This window comes from Malaclemys terrapin, chromosome 3, assembly GCF_027887155.1.
Source record: "Malaclemys terrapin pileata isolate rMalTer1 chromosome 3, rMalTer1.hap1, whole genome shotgun sequence".
In the NCBI taxonomy this organism is placed as follows: Eukaryota; Metazoa; Chordata; order Testudines; family Emydidae; genus Malaclemys; species Malaclemys terrapin.
This window is the reverse complement of record NC_071507.1, coordinates 126,460,531-126,480,605: the sequence shown is the minus strand read 5'-3', so window position 1 is coordinate 126,480,605 and position 20,075 is coordinate 126,460,531. Positions and strand designations below refer to the sequence as shown.

The following is a 20,075-nucleotide window of genomic DNA, read 5'->3' as shown; positions in this document are numbered from 1 at the left end:
GCTATATAAATCACTGCCCAGATTATATTGTCAGGTACTAGACCTGGCTCACTTTCATCAAATGACCTTGTGTTATGGCATCATCGCACATTTGACTAAATGGAATCCCTGCTAGCCAGCCAAATTACTGAATGGCAGACGTTCATTTACTCTTTAGAAATGAAAAAATCAATATGTTTATCCATGCAGAAATCCCCTTATTCATCAAATATAGTCTACCTAAAAAATATATTATTAAGGATAAAGCCAAATTTTGATTGAGTGAAACAATAATTCATCTGCTTTCCAAGGCATTCAGAATGAAGTTCTCCTGTAATGGTACAGGGAGCAGCTGTCGTTCTCTTGCTCCAGTAACCAAGAGGCAGAATTAAATTTCTGTCAGTCATTTGGTAGTATAGGAATAGGTCATTTTAGTAAAATGTTATTATAGGATCAGTGTCTGTCAACTGAGAGGGTGGAGACTTAAGGCGATTCTAGCAGCCAGAGACAGTCACTTGATGATAACATTCTAGTTCACTGGTTGATCTCCTTTGTGTTATTACTTACCGTGGAAATAAGGAACATAGCCGAACTAGATCAGACCAGATCAGATCAGTGGTCCATCTAGTCCATTCTCCTGCCTGATAGTGACCAAGACCAGATGTTTCAGAGCGGAAAAACATTTCCTTTTATCAGTTTTCATTTTGTTGCCTTTCAGTTTCATTAAATGCCCCCATTGTTCTTTTATTACACAAAGCGCTAAATAATTTGTGTTGGGTAAATTTTCAAAAGCATCTATGTGAACTAGTAGCCTAAACCCCCTTTTCAAACATCACCTCTGGCCAGATTTTTAAAAGTATTTAGGCCCCTAGCAATACATATAGGCACCTTGGTGCTTTTGAAAATTCCACTGCATAGTTATGTGCCTAAATACCTTTACAAATCTGGCCCTAAGTGGCTTTGAAAATTGTCCCCTGTTTCTGTACCAGTAATAATTTTATATACCTCTAGCATGTCCCTTCATATTCCCTAAACGAAATAGTGTCTTTTCAGCCTCCATCTGTATAGAATTCTCCCCATATTTCTAATTATTTTCATCTCCTTTCTCTGAATTGTTGGATTAAGGTTCACTTACTCCGCAGATGGGTCTAACCAATATTTGTTAAGGCAAAACACTCAGTGAGTAGTGATCAGTTACTTATAGGTGGAAAGCTGATGAGGACGATCTCATCACAGTCGCCTTCAGCACCTGACAATACAGCTTCAACTTCCCTTTGTTACACAAACTTATTTATAACTTTTTGATATCTTTTCTTATCCATACTTATTAGTCTCTCATTTCCGTGTTAACTCTCCTCTCCCATCATTACAAGGTTAGTGTTAGTCCAAACTGGTCTTTTCTAGCTTTTTAGTTACTTTAGCTTTTCTTGTTCTCACAAACATGATTACTCTGCAATTTCTTACAGATCGGGTGACCATAACTGAACACAGTACAGTAGGTGATGGCATACCATTCATTAATATAATGGTATTAGAACATGTTCTGTATGATTTTCTATCTCATTCTTTATGTAGCCTAACTTTTTGTTTCCTTTTTTTGACCACAGCTGCACTCTTTGAGTAGAGGTTTTCATTGAGCTCTTCACAATGACATACAGGTCTTTTCCAATAACTAATTTAAGACCTATCAGTGTCATTTATGCTTGGGGATTAGCCCTGCATATACAGTACAGCAGCTCCAGCACTGGGGGAGTGTAGAGGTGAGCATTATGCTACCTTGCACACCCCAACTTGCTCTGTGTGCTCCTCAGCTGTAGCTGAGGATGTGGCCCTTAATGTTTTTGATTAACACTGAATTTGTAGGGCCTTACCTGTTGGTCTAGGGGTGGCATGTTGTGCCATGTAGGAAGTCAGAGTTCAGGGCCTGAGCTTTTAGTTCATTGCTCCTTTCACCAGCAGAGGCAAGAAGTACAGACGAAGCAGCACCCTCAATCCCAGGGAGGAAGGGAGCAACTCGTGTTTCCCTTTGGCAGCATCCTCTAGCTCAGTGGTTCTCAAACTTTTTTTTTCACAGACCACTTGAAAATTGCTGAGGGTCTCGGCGGACCACTTAATGATCTTTCCAAGTGTTGTTTGTACTGTTAGCGCTTTCAGCCAAAGATTTATAGTTAGCTCTGTTTACAAAAACGTAATAATAATTAACATTTTTTGGTTCTACAAATAAAAGCACACAACTCATATTTTAATATCAGTAGTCTTACTTTTCTAATGCGATGGATGTGCCCTCTCTCCCCCGACATGGCAGCCCCTGAGCTGAGGTTGGGAAGGAAGGGGGTTTCTCCCCCACCGCAGCAGCTCCCGAGCTGAGGTTGGGAAGGAGGGGAGGTCTCTCCCCAACCACAGCAGCCACAGAGCTGAGGCTGGGAAGGAGGGCCATCTCTCCCTGGCAGCTGCAGCCCTGGAGCTGGGGAAAGTCGCCTCTTTCTCTGGCCGCCGCAGCCCTGCAGTTCCCAAATTCCCCCCACCCCCTCTTCTCACCCAACTGCCCCCTCCCACGTACCCCTATTCCCCCCAAGGCCACCATCTCACCTTACATGTGCGTTTTCTCCAGGATCCAGGCACCTAATCAGTGGAGCCATGTTTGCGCGGCTCCACTAATTAGGTGGGTGGCCCTTCCTTGTCTCATGTGCGGCCGCCCAGGCGTGCACCTTAGAGAGAACTATCCGCAGACCACCTGAATGGAGTTTGCGGACCACAGTTTGAGAACCTCTGCTCTAGCTGATGCCTGTAGTGGTATTTACTGTCTGACTCAGACAGAAGTTGTGATGTTGAGAAGACCCACAAGGGATGGTAGAGAGGAATGGGTAGACTCTGGTGGATCCTTCCACCAACCATCTGGAAATATATTGAATTTGTAGAAGCTTTATTAGGTTGCCTGCAGTGTTGTTGTAGCCATGTTGGTCCCAGGATGGTAGAGAGACCAAGTGGGTGAGGTAATTTCTTTTATTGGACCAAATTCTTCTGGTAAAAGTTATCTTACCCACCTTGTCTCCTGATTAGGTTTCTGTCATTCAGACTTGATCCATAGTGTTCTTTAATTAGGGGGGGTTGTTTAGTTTTTGGGAGCTGCTGAACCTGTAAACAATTGCACATTAATCCTTCCATGCCAGAAGTCAGCACTTGCTTGATGCTCAGGGTTGTTATACAGTGCACCATGTTTCCGGCAAGAGAGCGCTAAGCTTGCTGGTTCCAAATGGTTAGTGTTGTCTGTTAATTTCAGGTGGGTTATTTTTTACACCTAATAATCTCATTTTCTTTTCTTTTGTTCCTTCTTCCTCTCCAGGCCCTTAAACTGACATGAGACCTAAAGAGAGAACCCTTTGCCAAATCTGCTGTCAGCAAGTGGACAGTGATACCGTTTACAGCTTATGATCTTTGTGAACCCTGCATTATTTTCCTAATGAAGCAGAGACTGTTAATGGGCCCCTTATCCAAGCGAAGAGCCTCCTTTTTCGGAATTGAACTCGTTCTAAAGTATGCAAAATCTTCCTTTTATGGGATGGTCAAGCACCTACTGTGGAGACAATGTTCAGCGCCATCCTGTTGAGAACACACTGTGTAGCCTTTACCGTAGTTATTTGTCAATGAGTATGTGGTGTTTCAATATATTAATGGTTTATGGGTTATTTTAATTTGGCTTCTATTTTGGGGGGTTTCCCCATCTCACCCCTCTAACCTTCAGTTTGTTTGTTTTTTTAAAGATGTTTTAACCATTTTCTCTTTCTCTCCTTGTGCATCTGAAATACAGTGTATGCACAATGAAAGGCTATACTAATTACCATTACCCAACATAGCTTCAGACATCAGCACTACCTGAGTATGTAGCATTCATTACACCAAGCAACTGACTGAAGTCCAGAGAGAGATGGCTTGTGGGTTTGGTTTTGTTTGTTTTTTGACTTTTTTTCAAATCTTTTCTTCAATTTAATGGTACATACCTTGTTTTTCCATAAACATCAAACCAGAGTTGATTACATAACAAGAGAAACTAGCAAGGTTGCTAGTTGCCAGTCCTGTCCAGTGTTTGTAAGGACTGAGTGAGGGTGCCATTTCATAGTGTTTACTGATTCAGCACCTGATTGATTTGATCGATCTCACCTATTGCATTATGTTAGCAGAGCTGCCCTAATGGTTGCAGTGAATAGAATTAGTCTGCCTCAGCAGTTTGGAAACTGGTTGATCTTAAAACAAGTAATAAGATAAGCTGTCCACCCAACACAGGTTGAATGTAACCACTTGTAAGGAAATGGTTTAAAAAGGAAAGGGAAGTAAAATATATGACATTGCAGAAAAGATAACTTACAGTATATGCATCAACAGTGACTTACAGTAGAGTCATCAGAAGTTCAAATGCAGATCACTGCAGGGTAAGTTATTACATCAGTGATTTTTCTTACATACATATCCTTGATTATTTTTTCCTTCTCACTATGCGTAACCCAATCTGAAAGAAGAAGCTGTAGAGGGAAAGGCAAGAAAGTAATGCTATACAAACGGCTTTTCATATAAGCTTAGATAGTAATTGGATAAATGACACTGAAAGACAAGGCAGTTTTATATGTTTTGCTTATATGGGTTTCTTTTGTAAAATGAATAACAATGAATGAATAATAATGAATAAAAGGTATGGTGCTGCTGTATAGATTCTCTCTATAATCTGGAAAGCTTGATTACTTTTTATTACTATTTTTTGGGGGGGGAGGAAAAAAGAGGAGGAAACACCAATGGTACATAAGAACTTGGTATGAAGACGCTCTGAATAGGACAGTGTATACATACTTCTCCAAAGTGATATATGAAGACTTTTTTCTTTGCATAAAAGCATTATGCATATAAATATATAAATATATTTTATTATGTACAGAAATGGATCATTATGCATGGATGTTAGGAAAACAAGCTAGCATTTTAACCCAAAGTTTCAGTGCATGAGTTCCCACTGACACACGTACCATGCAATGTAGAGTGACTCCCTTTCGGCACCACCACACATGCACGCATACACACACACACAAACTCACACACACATTTGTGGGCCCCATCTTGCTCCTTACTTTCCAGTTCCCTGAAGTAATATTGGTGAAATAACAGCTCCTAGTGTGATGGAAAATTTGTTTTGTATTGTAACCTCCTCATGCTTGTGCTGTTCTATTTTATAGATGAACCTGTTGATTTCATCCTGCCCTTTACTGAATATGTAAACTCTGTGCAGTTGTGATTATAGTAGACCCATAGCATATCAAGCAGCTAAGAGTTTATCATTTTCATTAAATGAAACAACATTTTTTTAAATTAAGGTGGTCTATTTATCAATGGCAGGGACTAGTTTATTGTTTTTTTCTTTATCATCAGAATTAGTTGATGATTCACATTACTGATCTTCCCATTTGAGGTGATATTTCGGGTAACCAGCTACCCAGTACGATAATGGTGTACAGCAGTCATCTGTTTTAGGGGTCAGTTCACTTACAGGAGTCCAGATGCAGGCACCTTTTACCAAAGTTAGTAAAGAGCTTTATTGCAAGCCTTCACTGTACTCGGTGTGTATAACAGTATCTGTCAGGTTTTTGGTACATCATTAAATGTGAATTAAACTGAGGGTGTTTTTCTTTCTTTGTCTTCTGTGGTATTATGCTTGCTGATTGACAATTTTTAATCTTAAAGTCTCACTCTCTGATTAATAGGAGGGCTGTGCACAAGTACTCTGGTACAAAGCAGGCTTTGTGTTTATTTCTGGTGTGACATTTTGTTGAACTATCTATTGTCCACTGGAGGATGGAATACATCGTGGTGCAGTCGTAGAGCAAGCAGCAGATTCTCCCTTTCACACAGTCTAATTTAAGGCAGGTTACAAATACATAGGTAGTACAGGATTATGTTACTGTATCTACCTACCATATATATCTACTGACTGCACCTTTTTTATTTGGATTTCTTGGGAGAAATATTGGACTGACCTGTCTGCTGATGTAACTTAAATGGGATAGTGCCAACAGAAAATTTGGCCCACTTTATAGAGTAGAGTAACAAAACATATTGGACCAAATTCTGCTCTCAAGTTACGATGATGTAAATCTGGACTAACCGAAGGTAGTGAGTTACTACAGATTTACAGCACTGTCTTTCCCTGATGCACAACCCAAGCGCCCGGGCTGTGCTCTAGGGATCTTCTTGGGAGCAGGAACAAGGAATCCACCACTCCATAGCTGGTACTCCAGCATCAGAGCAGGAATAGCCTTAGCACTGCCTTGCCTGTGTGTCCCCTCTGCAGCGGGGAACGGCCATCGGATCCACTGACTCTGCCCCATCCCCAAATTCCTTCTGGGCAGTACATTCTGGAGGTGAGCTCCGCGTCTTCAGATAGTCAACGCCTGCAGCCCCACACTGCAGCAGAACTGCACCTCTTCTTCCACTGCAGGCAGAACCTGCTTGTACCCATTTTGGAGGACAGCATTTATGCCAGTGACCAGGATTTGCCCAATCATTCACAGTTGCACATAAGGAGATATGGTCCAATGCTGCAGTCTTTACTCAGATGAAATCTCCCATTAAATGGGCTTGCCTGTATAAGGATTGCAGGATTGGGTTGTTAGAGTCCTTTCTTAATACCAGCAAAGTTCTGTTTTGACGTTATGACTACGGCGACAAAGACGAGTCATTTTATTTTTTCTTGGTACGGAACTAATATGTCTAATGGAAGGGAAAGACTGCTTGTTTGAACATACTGGGCCAGACTTTGTTACTGCAGTGTTAATGCAGCGTGACTCCCATGAGATCAGTGGAGTTACGTCAGATTTACAAAATATGGTTCACTTTTTTTATAAAATGAAGAAAAAACAGTAGGTTCAGAGACATCCAATCAATGGCAGAGAAGTTATAGAACCTTCCAAACAAATCAAAATCAAAGCACAAGCAAATAAGGGGCCTAATCCTGCTCCCATTGAAGTTAATGACAAAACTCTCATTGGCTTCCACAGTGCAGTTTTGGGCCCCTAGTGTTGGGGGGGAGAAAACCTGCACTACCTGAGGAGGGATGGACTAGAAAAACATAGATTTTTTCTCTCTCTAATTTTGGTGGCCAACATTTTCAAACTTAAATATGTAAAGTTAAGCACCTCAGGCTTGAATTTTCAAGGGGCATAAGGGAGTTAGGTGCTCTGCTTTCATTGCTTTTCAGTGGGAGTAGGGTGCCTCACTCATTGAGACCCCTTGGAAAATCCCAGGCCAAAATGTACATTTAGGTACATAAAAAGTGCCCCGATTTTCAGAGGTGCAGAATAGTCACATCTCGTAGAGAATCCAGCGGCAGTCACGGGGACTGAGCACCTTTGCAAATCACTTATTTAGGTGCCAAAGTATGGATTCAGAAACTCGTTTTTGAAACTTTGGCCTTGGTTCCAGGAATATTTTTGAGCATTAACCCCCCCCCCACACACACACACACACAAAAGCATGCCCAACAGATAAAGTCTCAGAACATATGCACAGGTTATTGTTTAAATTTTGTGTTTTAAAACATTCTAAAAAGGGTAATGCTTATGCAGTTTAGACAAGTCTGCTTTTATTTAATTTTCTTTGTGAAATATCTTCTCATATAAATAGCTGGTTAATAGGCCACTACCTAACTCCAGGAATATTTGTATTACTGCTTTACAGAGCTAAATGTTAGGACATATATTGCTCTAAAATTATGTCATTGCTTGGCAATCAGTCTCCTATAATTGTTTTAGTACATAATGTACACTGGAAATGCCAGCACATGTGCAGGAGGACCAGATGCATTTAGTTAATATGAGGGGGGAACGATTGTACGTTTTGGCTTCACATGTTAAACTTTTTTTTTTAAAAAAAAAGTTGCATGATTGGAAAATAACATGTATACAGTATCTGTAAAACTGTTTTATCTGTTTTTGTTTCACCATGTCAAGCCATATAAATTGGAAAAATATTAAATCCACAGCCTGTATGCATGGCTGTCTTTATATACTGAAGAATTGAACAGTATATACTTTTAATTTAGGCATTCTTGCACTTTCATGTTGCATTCTTACTGAGGATTTTGTAAATTAGATTCTGCCCTGGATGAATATACTACCTTACTACACAAAGATTGGAAACACGTTTGATTTTAAAATCTTCCCCTTTCCAAATGAAGTAGAGATGCAGTGCTTACTCCACTTGGTGTTAGTAGATATTGCCTTGTGTATTCCTTTTTAAATTGTAATCTAGTTTGTAAAAGAGATGGTGCCGCATGTAAATAAAGCATAATGGATCTCTACGTTGAATGTGCAGCTTTTTGTTGTTGTTGTTATTTTATTACATTTCAGACATTTAAACCTAGAAATCTGGAGGGAAAAAATAACTTCTAAATGTATCTAAATACAGTTGGGTTTTGTTTGTTTGATGTGGTGTGTGGAGGGTGGTGGTGGGGGGGCTGATTCAAAGCCCATTGAAGTCAAAGAGAATGCTTATTTACATAGGCTTCATTGGATCGAGCCTATACTGAAGAAATTATTTAGCCCAAGGGTGAGACACTAAGAAGGAGAGGGCATAGCATTCTCAGTAGCAATCCCTTGACTCAGGATTGTTCATTCCCACCAAAAAAGCAGCTAAACCCAAACCGAGGCACATTTATAAAGTCTCTTATTCCAGTTTTTCCACTAACTGCAGGCTCTGGGGTCCCTGGGTTCTAATATATATAAAACTAAATCCTGATTTCTGCACCAAAAAAAGTAGCCAAACTTGCTGTAGGAGTATTGCACAGAGATTAGGGAGAAATGGCAGCAAAGCTATTGTGTGGCCACGACTGCAGTCCTGAGGGTGCAGATCATGCTGCTCATATGCCCCCTCTCTCTCTACAAGGATCAGTGTCAGGTGTATCAGCTAAACAACAAATCCACTGACCCTATCCTCTCTCCTCCCTGGCGTGCCCTGCTTCCCACCCCCCACCTCCCTGATTGCCTTTCAGAAACAGATATCCCAAAGCCTACACCTCCCTCATCTCCTGCAGAGCAAAATTATATTGGTTCCACTGTGCCTTGAGCCCCATGTAGGCATGGAGGAAAGGTTAAGAAATACTCCATGGTGAGAAATATCAGGTATAACTAAAAGGTGTGAATACTGGATGTAGAAATCTGCTTGGGCCTAATTTTTAGGCCTGACCTGGACCCAAGCCCACTCAACCTGAGCCTGACCCCCCCTCAATCCTGAGGCAACACAGCCCCTCCTGCCCGTGGAGTCGGTGCAGCAGCAGCTGCATGCCCTGTTCCTGCCAGACACCACCTCCTGCTGTGCTGTGTGCGCATTGTGGAATGAGAGACACTGCAACTCCTCGACATACTCGCTCCACAGTGCACACAGCACAGTGAGGTGGCAGCGGCCAGCAGGAGCAGGGCACACAGCTGCCATCATGCCGACCCCATGGGCAGGAGGAGGAAAGCCGACCCAAGCCCAAAAGGATCCAGTTGTTTTACCACCCAACATCGACAGCTCCTATCAGTTTTGGGTTGGGTGGCAGGGCTCTAATTAGACATGTATTCATAAAATATGTTGCAGAGTTATGGAGTTCTGAGGATATGTATAGCCCAGTTGTGAATGTGCTAACTCTGCTGATAAAATCATAGGATCATAGAAATGTAGGGCTGGAAGGGACTTCAAAAAGTCATCAAGTCCTGCCCCCTGCAGTGAGGAAGGCCCAAGTAGGCCACCCCTGTCAGGTGTTTGTTCAACCGATTCTTAAAAACTGTGACTGATGGGGATTTCACAACCTCCCTTGATAACCTATTCCAGTGCTTAATTACCCTTATAGTTAGAAAGTTTTCCCTAATATCTAAACTTAATCTCCCTTCAGGCAGATTAAGCCCATTACTTCTTGTCCTAACTTCAGTGGACATGGAGAACAATTGACCACCATCCTCTTTATAAGAGCCCTTAACATATTTGAAGACTGTTATCAGGTTCCCCCAGCAGGCTTCTTTTCTCAAGACTAAACCTGCACTGTTTTTAATCTTTCCTGTTAGATCAGGTTTGCCAAACCTTTCATAAATGTTGTTGCTCGCCTATGGACTCCCTCCAGTTTGTCCACATCTTTCCCAAGTGGGGTGCCCAGAATTGGATGCAGTACTCCAGCTGAGGCCTCACCAGTGCCAAATAGAGGGACAATTGCTTCCTGTATTATAAATGCAACACTCATGTTGTTACATCCCAAAATATTTGCTTTTTTTGCAACTTCATCACATTGTTGGCTCAGATTTAATTTGTGATCCACTATTTCACAGGTTTGGCAGTTGGGCCAAGTAATCCATCATCTTTGCAATCTCCCTTAAATAACTAATGAAATTGTTGCATTCGGATCATCTATAGAGTAAGGGTGATCCTTTTCAGCAATACTACTACCTAGCTAGTTATTCCCCATTTTGTAACTGTGTGTTTGATTTTTCCTTCCTAAGTGAAGTACTTTGCAATTTTCTTTAGTGAATTTCAGTTTGATGAATTAGACCAATTATTCAATTTGTCAGAGTTGTTTTGAATTCTAATCCGGCCCTCGAAAGTGCTTGCAACCCCTCTCAGCTTGGTGTCATCCACAAATTTTATAAGTACACTCTCCACTCCATTATCTAAGTCATTAATGAAAATATTGAATAGTACCAGTCCAGACCCGAGGCAGACCCCTATGGGACCCCACTAGATAGTTCCTCCCAGTTTGACCTTGAGCCATTGATAACTACTGTTTGAGAACTGTTCAATCAGTTGTACACCCACCTTATAGTAATTCCATCTAGACAACATTTCTCTAGTTTGCTTACAAGAAAGTCATACTGGACTTGTCAAAGGCCCTACTAAACTCAAGATACATCACATCTACAGCTTCCCTACATCCAGTAGGCCAGTAACCCAGTCAACGAAGGAAATTAAGTTGGTTTGGCATGATTTGCTCTTGACAAATCCATGCCGGGTATTCCTTATAACCCTACTATTCTCTAGGTACTTACAAATTGATTGTTTAATCAGTTGTTTCAGTATCTTTCCAGGTATCGAAGTTAGGCTGACTGATCTATAATTCCCTGGGGCCTTCCTTTTCCCCCTTTTTAAAAATATGTACTATGATTACCTTTCTCCGGTCCTCCATGGGTTCTCAAAGATAATTGCTAACGGTTCTGAGATTGCTTCAGCTAGCTTCTAAGTACCCTAGGATGAATTTCATCAGGCCCTGCAGACTTGAATACATCTAACTTATCAAAATAGTCTTTAACCTGTTATTTCCCTGTTTTGGCTTGTGTTCCTTCCATCTTGTTGTTAACATTAATTGTGTTACAATTTACCTTTGTAGTAAAGACTGAAGCAAAATATGCTTTAAACACCTCAGCCTTCTTGATGTCATCTTTTATTAGCTCTCCTTCCCCACTAAGTAGAGGACCTACACTTTCCTTCATCTTTCTCTTGCTCCTAATGTATTTACAGAACCTCTTCTTACTGCCTTTTATGTCCCTCGCTAGGTGTAACTCATTTTGTGCTTTAGCCTTTCTGATTTTGCCTCTATGCCTGGGCTATCCTTTTGTACTCCCTCCTAGCAATTTGTCCACATTTCCACTTTTTGTAGGATTCCCTTTGGATTTTTAGATCATTAAAGAGCTCCTGATAGGAAGGATAGTAAAAGACGAATATGGCTCTATCTTTCCTTTGCATGGGATAGTTTGCTGTTATACCTTTAATATTGTCTCTTTGTGAACTGCCAGCTTACCTGAATTCCTTTATCCCTTAGATTTTCTTCCCATGGGACTTTACCTACCAGTTATCTGAGTGTGTTAAAGTCTGCTTTTTTAAAGCTGCCCATGCCCACCTTTAATGCTACCTCTAAAGGGAGTTAAAAGTGGATATATAGTTCTAGGCCTCCCGCTGGAAGGGAATTCAGAAGTGCTCAGAGGCCAGAAACAAGTCACCACCAGAGAGGCAGCAGGCATTGAGCATACAGCCATTTGATCGCAGCTCTGACCTCTCTGTACTCCTGTTATTAGCTGTATCACAGCTGATTGCTGCTCTGCTCCCAACAGGCTGCCGGCTTCCAGGTGCTGATTGCCTGTTGTTAACAGCTGGAGGAAGTGAGGGCTGCTCAGGAAGAAGCCTAGAAGTAGGAGATACAGGGAATGGATGCCTTTTTTCACTCAGGTCATGCCATAGTGACCCAAGAAAAAGGGAGTGGCACAAATACATCAGGGAGATTCATTCTAGCAGACACATGCTCTTCCACAGAAGTCCTTTGTCTGAGGCAATGCATACTTTATCAGTTTTACCTCCTCAGCCAAAGGAAATGTCTAGAGCCAAGAATTCTGAAGGGAAAAAGCCAGCACAAAAGTAAGGAGGGGAGGGGGAGCAGGCATCCTGCTCAGGATTGGTGAGGAGATATGGAGGGCTGTTTCCACCCTGGAGGTTAGGAGTGGACCAAAGTTTTTGTGGAGTCCACAATGTTGATATAGCCAGGCTTTATGTTTTTCCAGATGTTGGAGAACCATAGTAGAGCCTCCGGCCTCAGGGTCTCACCCACCTGTGGAAAAGGTCTCATGCCCAGACTAGCTTGCTAGTTCTCACACAGCGATTCTTTCCTTAGGTTATAATTGGAGCAACCGGGCACAATAGCGGCTAAGAACTAGGAGGCCATTACATGCTGGGATGGTAAAAGAATGTGGGATACTTGTGAGTAACCCATATTTTAACTAACAAACAAAACTTGATGATAGAAACCAAAATGATAAATACAGAGAACAAAATGAGAACTGGTGGGAGAGAGGGATAGGAAATAAACACCTTCCCCTGTCTGCAGCATGTGTGTTCAGGTCACGTGTCCAGATTGTCTGGGTATATCTCACTTAAGCAATTCTCTGCCATTACAGGGGGTCTTGAGCTCTGGTGCACTTTGGTCCTTGCTATTCTTGGCTTGTGGCACAGACTAGTCTAGGCTCCTGTGGGCTGTAATGCTTTGGTCTCATTTCAGTTCCTGGGTTAGGGTGCATGTGCTGGTGGTGTTGGTGGCCTGTGCTATACAGGAGGTCAGACAAGATGATTTAGTGATCGCTTCTGGCCTTAAACTCCATGACACAGCTTTAGTTTACAGAGCAAGCAGGAGAAGACTTTGTTTAGAAAAATGGCTTCCAGCAGTGGGACTGAATATGCCAGGAGATTGCTGTCATCCCCATTTACTTATCGTGCCCCAAAGTGTCTGCAGTGCTTTAAACAAGTAAATAAAACAATATTGTCCAAGCCCCAAATTGTTTACAGCCCCCATTCGGACAGGACACACTGAATGAGACCAAACACACTGAAGGGGAGAGGGGAGCTCAAGAATAAAATTATGTGGTCACTTAGGTTTGTTCTGTGTGTATCTAAGAGCACCCACATGCACACTGCAGACATACTGGGGAACAGCCTATTGACCAGTGCTCACTGTCAGGTCTCCTGTCTATCAAAAAAGGACAAAAACAGAGCCTGTGGGGTAGGTTGCATGACACTAGAAGGAACACCATTCACCTGCCACTCACAGGGCCAGTGAAACTGGAACGTCAAATACAGGGGAAGGAAAAGAGGCTGAGTACAGCAAACAAACTAGTGCCAGTCAGAAGGGAGCAGGGTGGGCCTAGATATCATCAGCCAGACAAGTAATGTCTTTGGAGAAGGCCGTGAGATCAGGGTAAAATAAACTTCTGAGCGTGCCTCATTAAGCCCCACTATGAATGAGTTGTCTGTTTGAGCCCTGAGGTGATTGTGGAGGGAGGAAATAGGTTTGGGCTTTGCATGTTTAGTGTTCCAGCCAAGCCAGAGTGGGCTGTATAAAAACTCTTAGAGCCTTACAAATTTAGCAACTGCTGCAGGATGCTGCTTGGTTTGACTTAAAGGCTATGTCCACACTACACAGCTTTTAGCAACACGGCTGTGTCGCTACAGCCGTGCTGCTGAAAGTCGGACAGTGTAGCTGCTGTTTGCCCACAAAAAACTTCCACCCCCAACGAGCGGCGTTCGCGAGAGTGCTCCTGCCAACAACGCGCTGTTCACACTGTTGCTTGTCGCCAAAACTTTTTGTCTTTCGCAGGGTGGGGGTGTTTAACACCTCTGAAAGATAAAAGTTTTGTCATTCAATTGCCAGTGTAGACATAGCCTTAAAGAGAGAGAATAAGGCCTGCAGGCTGCAGTCAGATAGTTCAAACTTCAAAGCCAGTATTTTTTGTGAGGAAGGAAAGCACCAGTTAAATTAGTCAGCCAAGCCAGAGTAGGTTTTGTGGTTAAATAACCAACAATTAGATTACCTGCTGCTGTTGCAAAAACACAATTTCATTTGATTTCAGGAAGGCGGTGGCCTCTCTCTAATACTTCCTTGCTGTTGCAAGTGTCAGGTGCTCCTGCCAGGTTGAGACAGGTTTATTTGCAAATCAATTTTTGTCTTACACACTTGCTATTTTAAGCACATGTTTATGAGAACTATATACTCACAGACTTGCTTAGTGTAACACAGTATTTGAAAAATGTCTGAAGCACATGAAGCCACCGCATTGGGATTTGGGGTAAGAAAACCATCAGCAGAAGGTAATACTCTCAGCCCTGGGACAAGCAAGCAGAAAGCACATGGTATAGAAGAGCATGATAAGGAATAAAAGAAACTTAGACCAAAAAAAACCCCCACTCACCCACATTCAAGGACAGCAATGTATTCATAGGTTTTTGTATAAGTTTCCAAAAGCATACACTTTCATAAAAGGGTGGCCCTTTTACATGAAAGCACATGACTTTTAGAGTAGAATCCCTGCATGCACATGACCACTCTACTGTTCATGTGAAATACATGGAAACAGAAAATGTCACTTTGTCCAAAAGAAGCTCCTATTACTGGACTGCTGTGGAAAATGCAACATGATGAGATCCCCAAGTTTGCCAGCCTGATTAATGCAGCTAAGACGGCTGCTAAATACAATTTCAGTTTTAGAGATTTTTGAAATACTCTGCAACGTGCAGGCAAAAAAATTATCCTGAATCTTGACTCGAACTTGTATGAACACACACAGATCAAAAGACTGAACAGAGGAAATTGCAAAGACTAAGAAAGTGTCTCAAACCTAGCTTTTGGCATCCATTTCTATTACTGTGCTTCCTGATAGATCCATTAATAGGTCTGGAGCTGAGCAAATTCATGTACATCAGACTTGTGCAGAATGGAAAACCTTGTCCTCTCTTCTTTGCTATCATAGTAGACTTGGAATTCACAACTTATGGCAGCTTTAGGAGATGTGAGGATCAAGCCAGATGGGCTCAAATCAGAACAGCTTGGCCTGAATTTAGGTGGGGCAGCAGTGAGTATAGGTTGTTCAGATGGTGTACATGCTACATTAAACAAGATCTACTCACTATGTTGTGCATTGAGAGTAATGAGCTCAAGGTCGTGGTTGATGCAATCTCATGTAAGATTATACTTATCTTAACACTTGGATTTATTCTGAAAATATTTTCAAACTTTACTGAGTCCCAAAAGACAAAAATCATTTCAAGCTCTTGCTGATGCCTGTGAAGCAACTGGGAACAGGGATGTCTGGGGGAGCGGGCAGTTTGGCCCAGTGACCCTTGTTTGGCCCAGAGCTAAGCTGCCTCTGTAGGGTGAGTGCAGTGCAGGCTCACTTTCCAACCTCCCCCTGCCTGTCCTGCCTCCCCTCAACAGTAATTTTTGGAAGGGTGGGGGGAGGCTTCAGTTTCAGATTTTGCCCTAGTCCCCCAAAAACCTCAGTGTCTGTGGCTCTGACTGTGAGCTATTTTGGAACTATTGACCACATATGCTCAGTTGTTAGTTAGGCCAGACCTCTGAAGACGATAATCCACAATTATCATTTGGCTGTCATCCATTTGAAACAAGTCACAAAAAGTCGGGGCAGTGTTAAAGAGATTAAGGTAAACAGATTTGGGGGTATACCTTATTTCATGATTGGCTTCATCACCGTTCTGACTGAAGTCTCCCTTTTCAAGGAGAGGATCTCTGATTTGTGGTGCTGTAAAATCTAGATTAAACGGAGTCCTTTCTTCCCACAGCTTGACTCTGCACACTGGGGAAAAGAATATCCCTTGCTCTGTGGTGGTGCAACCATATTTGTATAGGTTCCAGGCCCAAGCTTAGTGGGCCTCTCTCACAGCTTTAAGGACTTTATCCCCTTCCACTTTTGCCTCGCCCACCCAATCAGGTGCACGGCACTCCACCCTTCATTTACACTGATAGTTCTGCATCTCTCTTCACACACACCCTCTCCCTGACATCTGTGCCCTACTGACTGATGTTTGCCAGAAAAAGTTGCCACCAGCTGGCTGTGTGGTTGCCTACCCATGTTGTCTGCTTGTGCAGCCAGCTGTTCCAAGGTCCCTGTAGAGATGGAGGGGCCAGAGGCAGACAGATGAACTAGCAGCATCAAAAGAGCCACCCACAGATGTTCTTGCTGCCAAATCAGTAAGAACTTCTTGTCACCACCTGCCCTGTAACACTTCTGTGCCATGCAGCTTTTGCTCAGAACCTCACAGATACCAGCAGCCTGCTCCCAGCACAATAGTCTCACTCACCCTGGCTTCCACCAGCTTGGTTACTCCTTGCAGGGTGACACCAACAGCCCCTCCAGTCTCAAGTCTTCCCAAAACTATCTCATCTGCAGTGTCCGGTGCCTCACTGGATACTCACAGAAGTTAATCAATTCACTGCCTCCAAAGAGCCAGAGCACACACATACCTGTTAGTTTAGCTGAGGAGTTCACCCTTCCATTTCATACAGAGCACTGAGATGGCACTGTGTTAATAAACATTCTTTTGTTTGTTAAAGAACAGATCTTTAAATGATAATAGGTAAGAATAGAAGCTATGGTTACAAGTAAAACAAGTTTCAGAGGGGTAGCTGTGTTCGTCTGTATCCACAAAAACAATGAGGAATCCGGTGGCACCTTAAAGACTAACAGATTTTTTTGGGGCATAAGCTTTCATGAGTAAAAACTCCACTTCATGCATCTGAAGAAGTGGGGTATTTTACCCACAAAAGCTTATGCCAAAGTAAAACAAAGCATCCTTTCTGTGAATAAGCCTTAACTTCAGCAAATTACAATCTTTGTCTAAGCCCGTTTCTCACCTACGGTCAGTTTCCAGAGACGTCAACTCCCTTGGTTGAAGGATCCACCATTCTCAGATTTCAAGAACTCTGGCCCCATGTGTCCATCCAGTGATGAAAACCAAAATGGCTTTCTGCTTCTGCTTATATTTCTCAGAGTCTATTGTCTCTCTTACAAGAGCCACGAAGGTTTCCTGGATATGCAGACTCCAGCCTTCATTGTGTTAGTTAAGTGGTCATTCCCCTCGCTCATGTGGGTTGATGGCTTTGTTTACCTTATATGTGGATATACTTTTCATTGTCCTCTGAGGTATTATCTGGCTCAATTTATGTTGGAGATACAGGAAAACAGGTGAAACAACATTTCTTTGTCTAGGACAGTCAGGGCTTATGGACTGCTTGAAACCTTTTAAGAACATATTTCCAGCACACATCTATAATTCTTTATACCCTGACTGCACATAAATCACGCAATAATATTAATGGCCAGTGGGCTACCAGTTTGCATATGATACCTTATGTGGCACCTTTTTGATACAGATTATGGCAGTGAGTGTGTCAGGCCCGATGTGAATTATGATGTGCATTCTGCCAGTTGACAATGAGTGCCTTCCTGGCTCACACTTCGCCTCTGACAATGCTTCAGAGGGTCAGTTACTGGCAGAACCATAGGCAATGGGTCAGAACCCTCTTTCCTGGACAGGGCATCTGCCACTATATTTTCTTTCCACTTAGTATGCACAATTTCCATGTCAGATTCTTGGCCTGTCATGCTCTACCACAGCAGCTTAGAGGTGGTGCCCTTGGTTCTGTGTAACCAGACTGATGGAGAATGGTCAGCCAAGGCCCTGAATTTCTTGTGAAGGAGATAGGGCCTGAACTGCTTCATTGCCCAGAATAGGGCATGACATTCTTTTTCTATGACAGAATAACTTTGTTCAGTAGCTATCAGCTTCTTGCTTAAGACCACAACAGGGTATTTTTTGTTTACCTCAGCATTTATAATGTGTATGATGCCACAATGGGGTTGTGGTGCCAGTGTCCTTAATAGGGAGAGTGTTTGGCAGCTTTCCCAGCTCCCTGTCTTCATCTGTTCTCTCATTCAGCAGTTCCTGCTCCTTCGTCACCATCCCCTCCCTTGCATGGCTAGAGATGGGCGAGGTCAACCCCTGGAGCCTGAATTGCCTTTCCTGACATCCTGGTTCTTGGACTTTTTGGAACACCCATAGACAGAACAAGGACAAGATTTAAGCCCAGGCCTTTGCCCTTGTTCAAACAAGAATTTGTCCAAAAGCCAGTGTGAAAGCAACGAGGTTGTATCCTGTGAAATTACAAGTCTGAGTCTGGGGAAAGGAGTATATTAGAAAAAAACAAACTCAGTCAACTAGAAACCTTGCAAAGTCTGGAGAGAAGGGACTTATAGTGAGTTCATTTAAGGACTTTGACGTTTCACTGAGAGGGTCACACTGCTTACCTTGGTGTTGCCATAAGGAGAGGCATAATGCTGTGACTGCTCTTTTTTGTCACTGTGCTTCCTTATTGCAGCATATAGCTCTTAACGAATAACTAGCTAAGGAACAATATTTTTTTTTACACTTCCTCCCCCAGAGTGGAAGATTAATTTAAAACAGCATCTCTCACTTCAGTGTTTCAGTCATGAATGGGACACAAGTTACACAACTATGTGTCATTAATATAATGTATTTGAAGGAAAGTAGCACCAAGAGGCCCTGACCAAAACTGGGCCCCATTGTGCTAGACCTTGTACACACACAATGTAAAAAGGCAGTCCCTACCCTGAGGAGCTTATAGTGTCAAGAGACAAGATAGAGAAAGGAAATATTTATCCCCCTCTTTTCTTTAAAACAGAAATGAGGGAGAGAGAGATATGAAGTAACTTGCCTAAGGTTGCAGAAGGTCTGGGGAAGTGACGTATCCATAAGTTTCATGTCAGTTTCCTTTTAGATAGTGGCAGGGGGTGCAACCTCCTTCTGCATATCAGCTACCCCAATTGCATTTTGGCTAATGCAGTCTCTGGCCAGTCGGAAGCTAACTAACGGGTTCTGATTCACCCCAATGCTTTCACCTCCATAATATCATTCCCCAAAAGCAAAGAATCCAGAGTATCTGACAATCCACTGACAGTCAGCGCCCCATCCCTTCCTTGTTCTGAATAGAAATCTGGACTGTGGGGAGAGTGAAGGCTTTTGCACCGGGAACTTTAACCCACATTTCACACTCTGGGAGCATCTGATGAGGTTTCATAGCATGAGGCTTAACTATAGTCTTGGCAGTCCTAATATCTCTCCATCCAGTGAGTGTCTCCCCATTCCGCTCCCACTAACAATCCGATGGATCTGCGCCTGGGAGGGTGCAGCATGACATTTGGGCAGTGGCTAGGGGTGTGAATGGCTCAGCATGAATTTATATGCCATCAACTAAATGGCTATGTGACTCCCTCCCCACCGAGATTCAGCCACACAATTCACTTTGTGAAGCTGAGGTGCAGCTGTCCTTTCCAGCACTGCACTGGACATCAGGAGCCATATTGGGCACTCCTGGGCCATACTGGCCACATATGGAGCACCACTTTGCCTCACCTGTCCTATGGCTTCTCAGTGGTGGTTTCCCTACCCACTGGCATGGGTCTCAGATTAGGCCCGATCCTTGTCCTCTGATCCTGTTCCTTCCCTGTTAGTTGTTCTGGGTTTAATAGAAAACCTATCTGCCTATTGGTATTTCCATTATCCAGCTATAGCAATATCTCTAGGATTTTTGCCTAGTAATCATTATTTTACAGAATTTACAGAATTGTTCTATTAATTTGTAGACCTCATTGACCATGGTAACCCCCCAACCAGTTCCCCATTTCCTTATAGAACCCCTAATTAGAATTGAAACCGCAGCACAGATCATGTCCCCTTTT

General features: G+C 42.7%; 1 protein-coding gene across 1 annotated transcript in view; it reads left to right on the top strand.

Moving 5' to 3' along the window:
- FOXO3 (forkhead box O3) overlaps nucleotides 1-8,317 on the top strand; it is a 150,154-nt gene extending 141,837 nt beyond the window's left edge. The window contains exon 3 of the mRNA XM_054022017.1: nucleotides 3,323-8,317. The gene's annotated coding sequence lies outside the window, so the exon portion shown is untranslated. The remainder of the gene's footprint in view (nucleotides 1-3,322) is intronic.
- The last annotated feature ends 11,758 nt before the right edge of the window (nucleotides 8,318-20,075 follow it).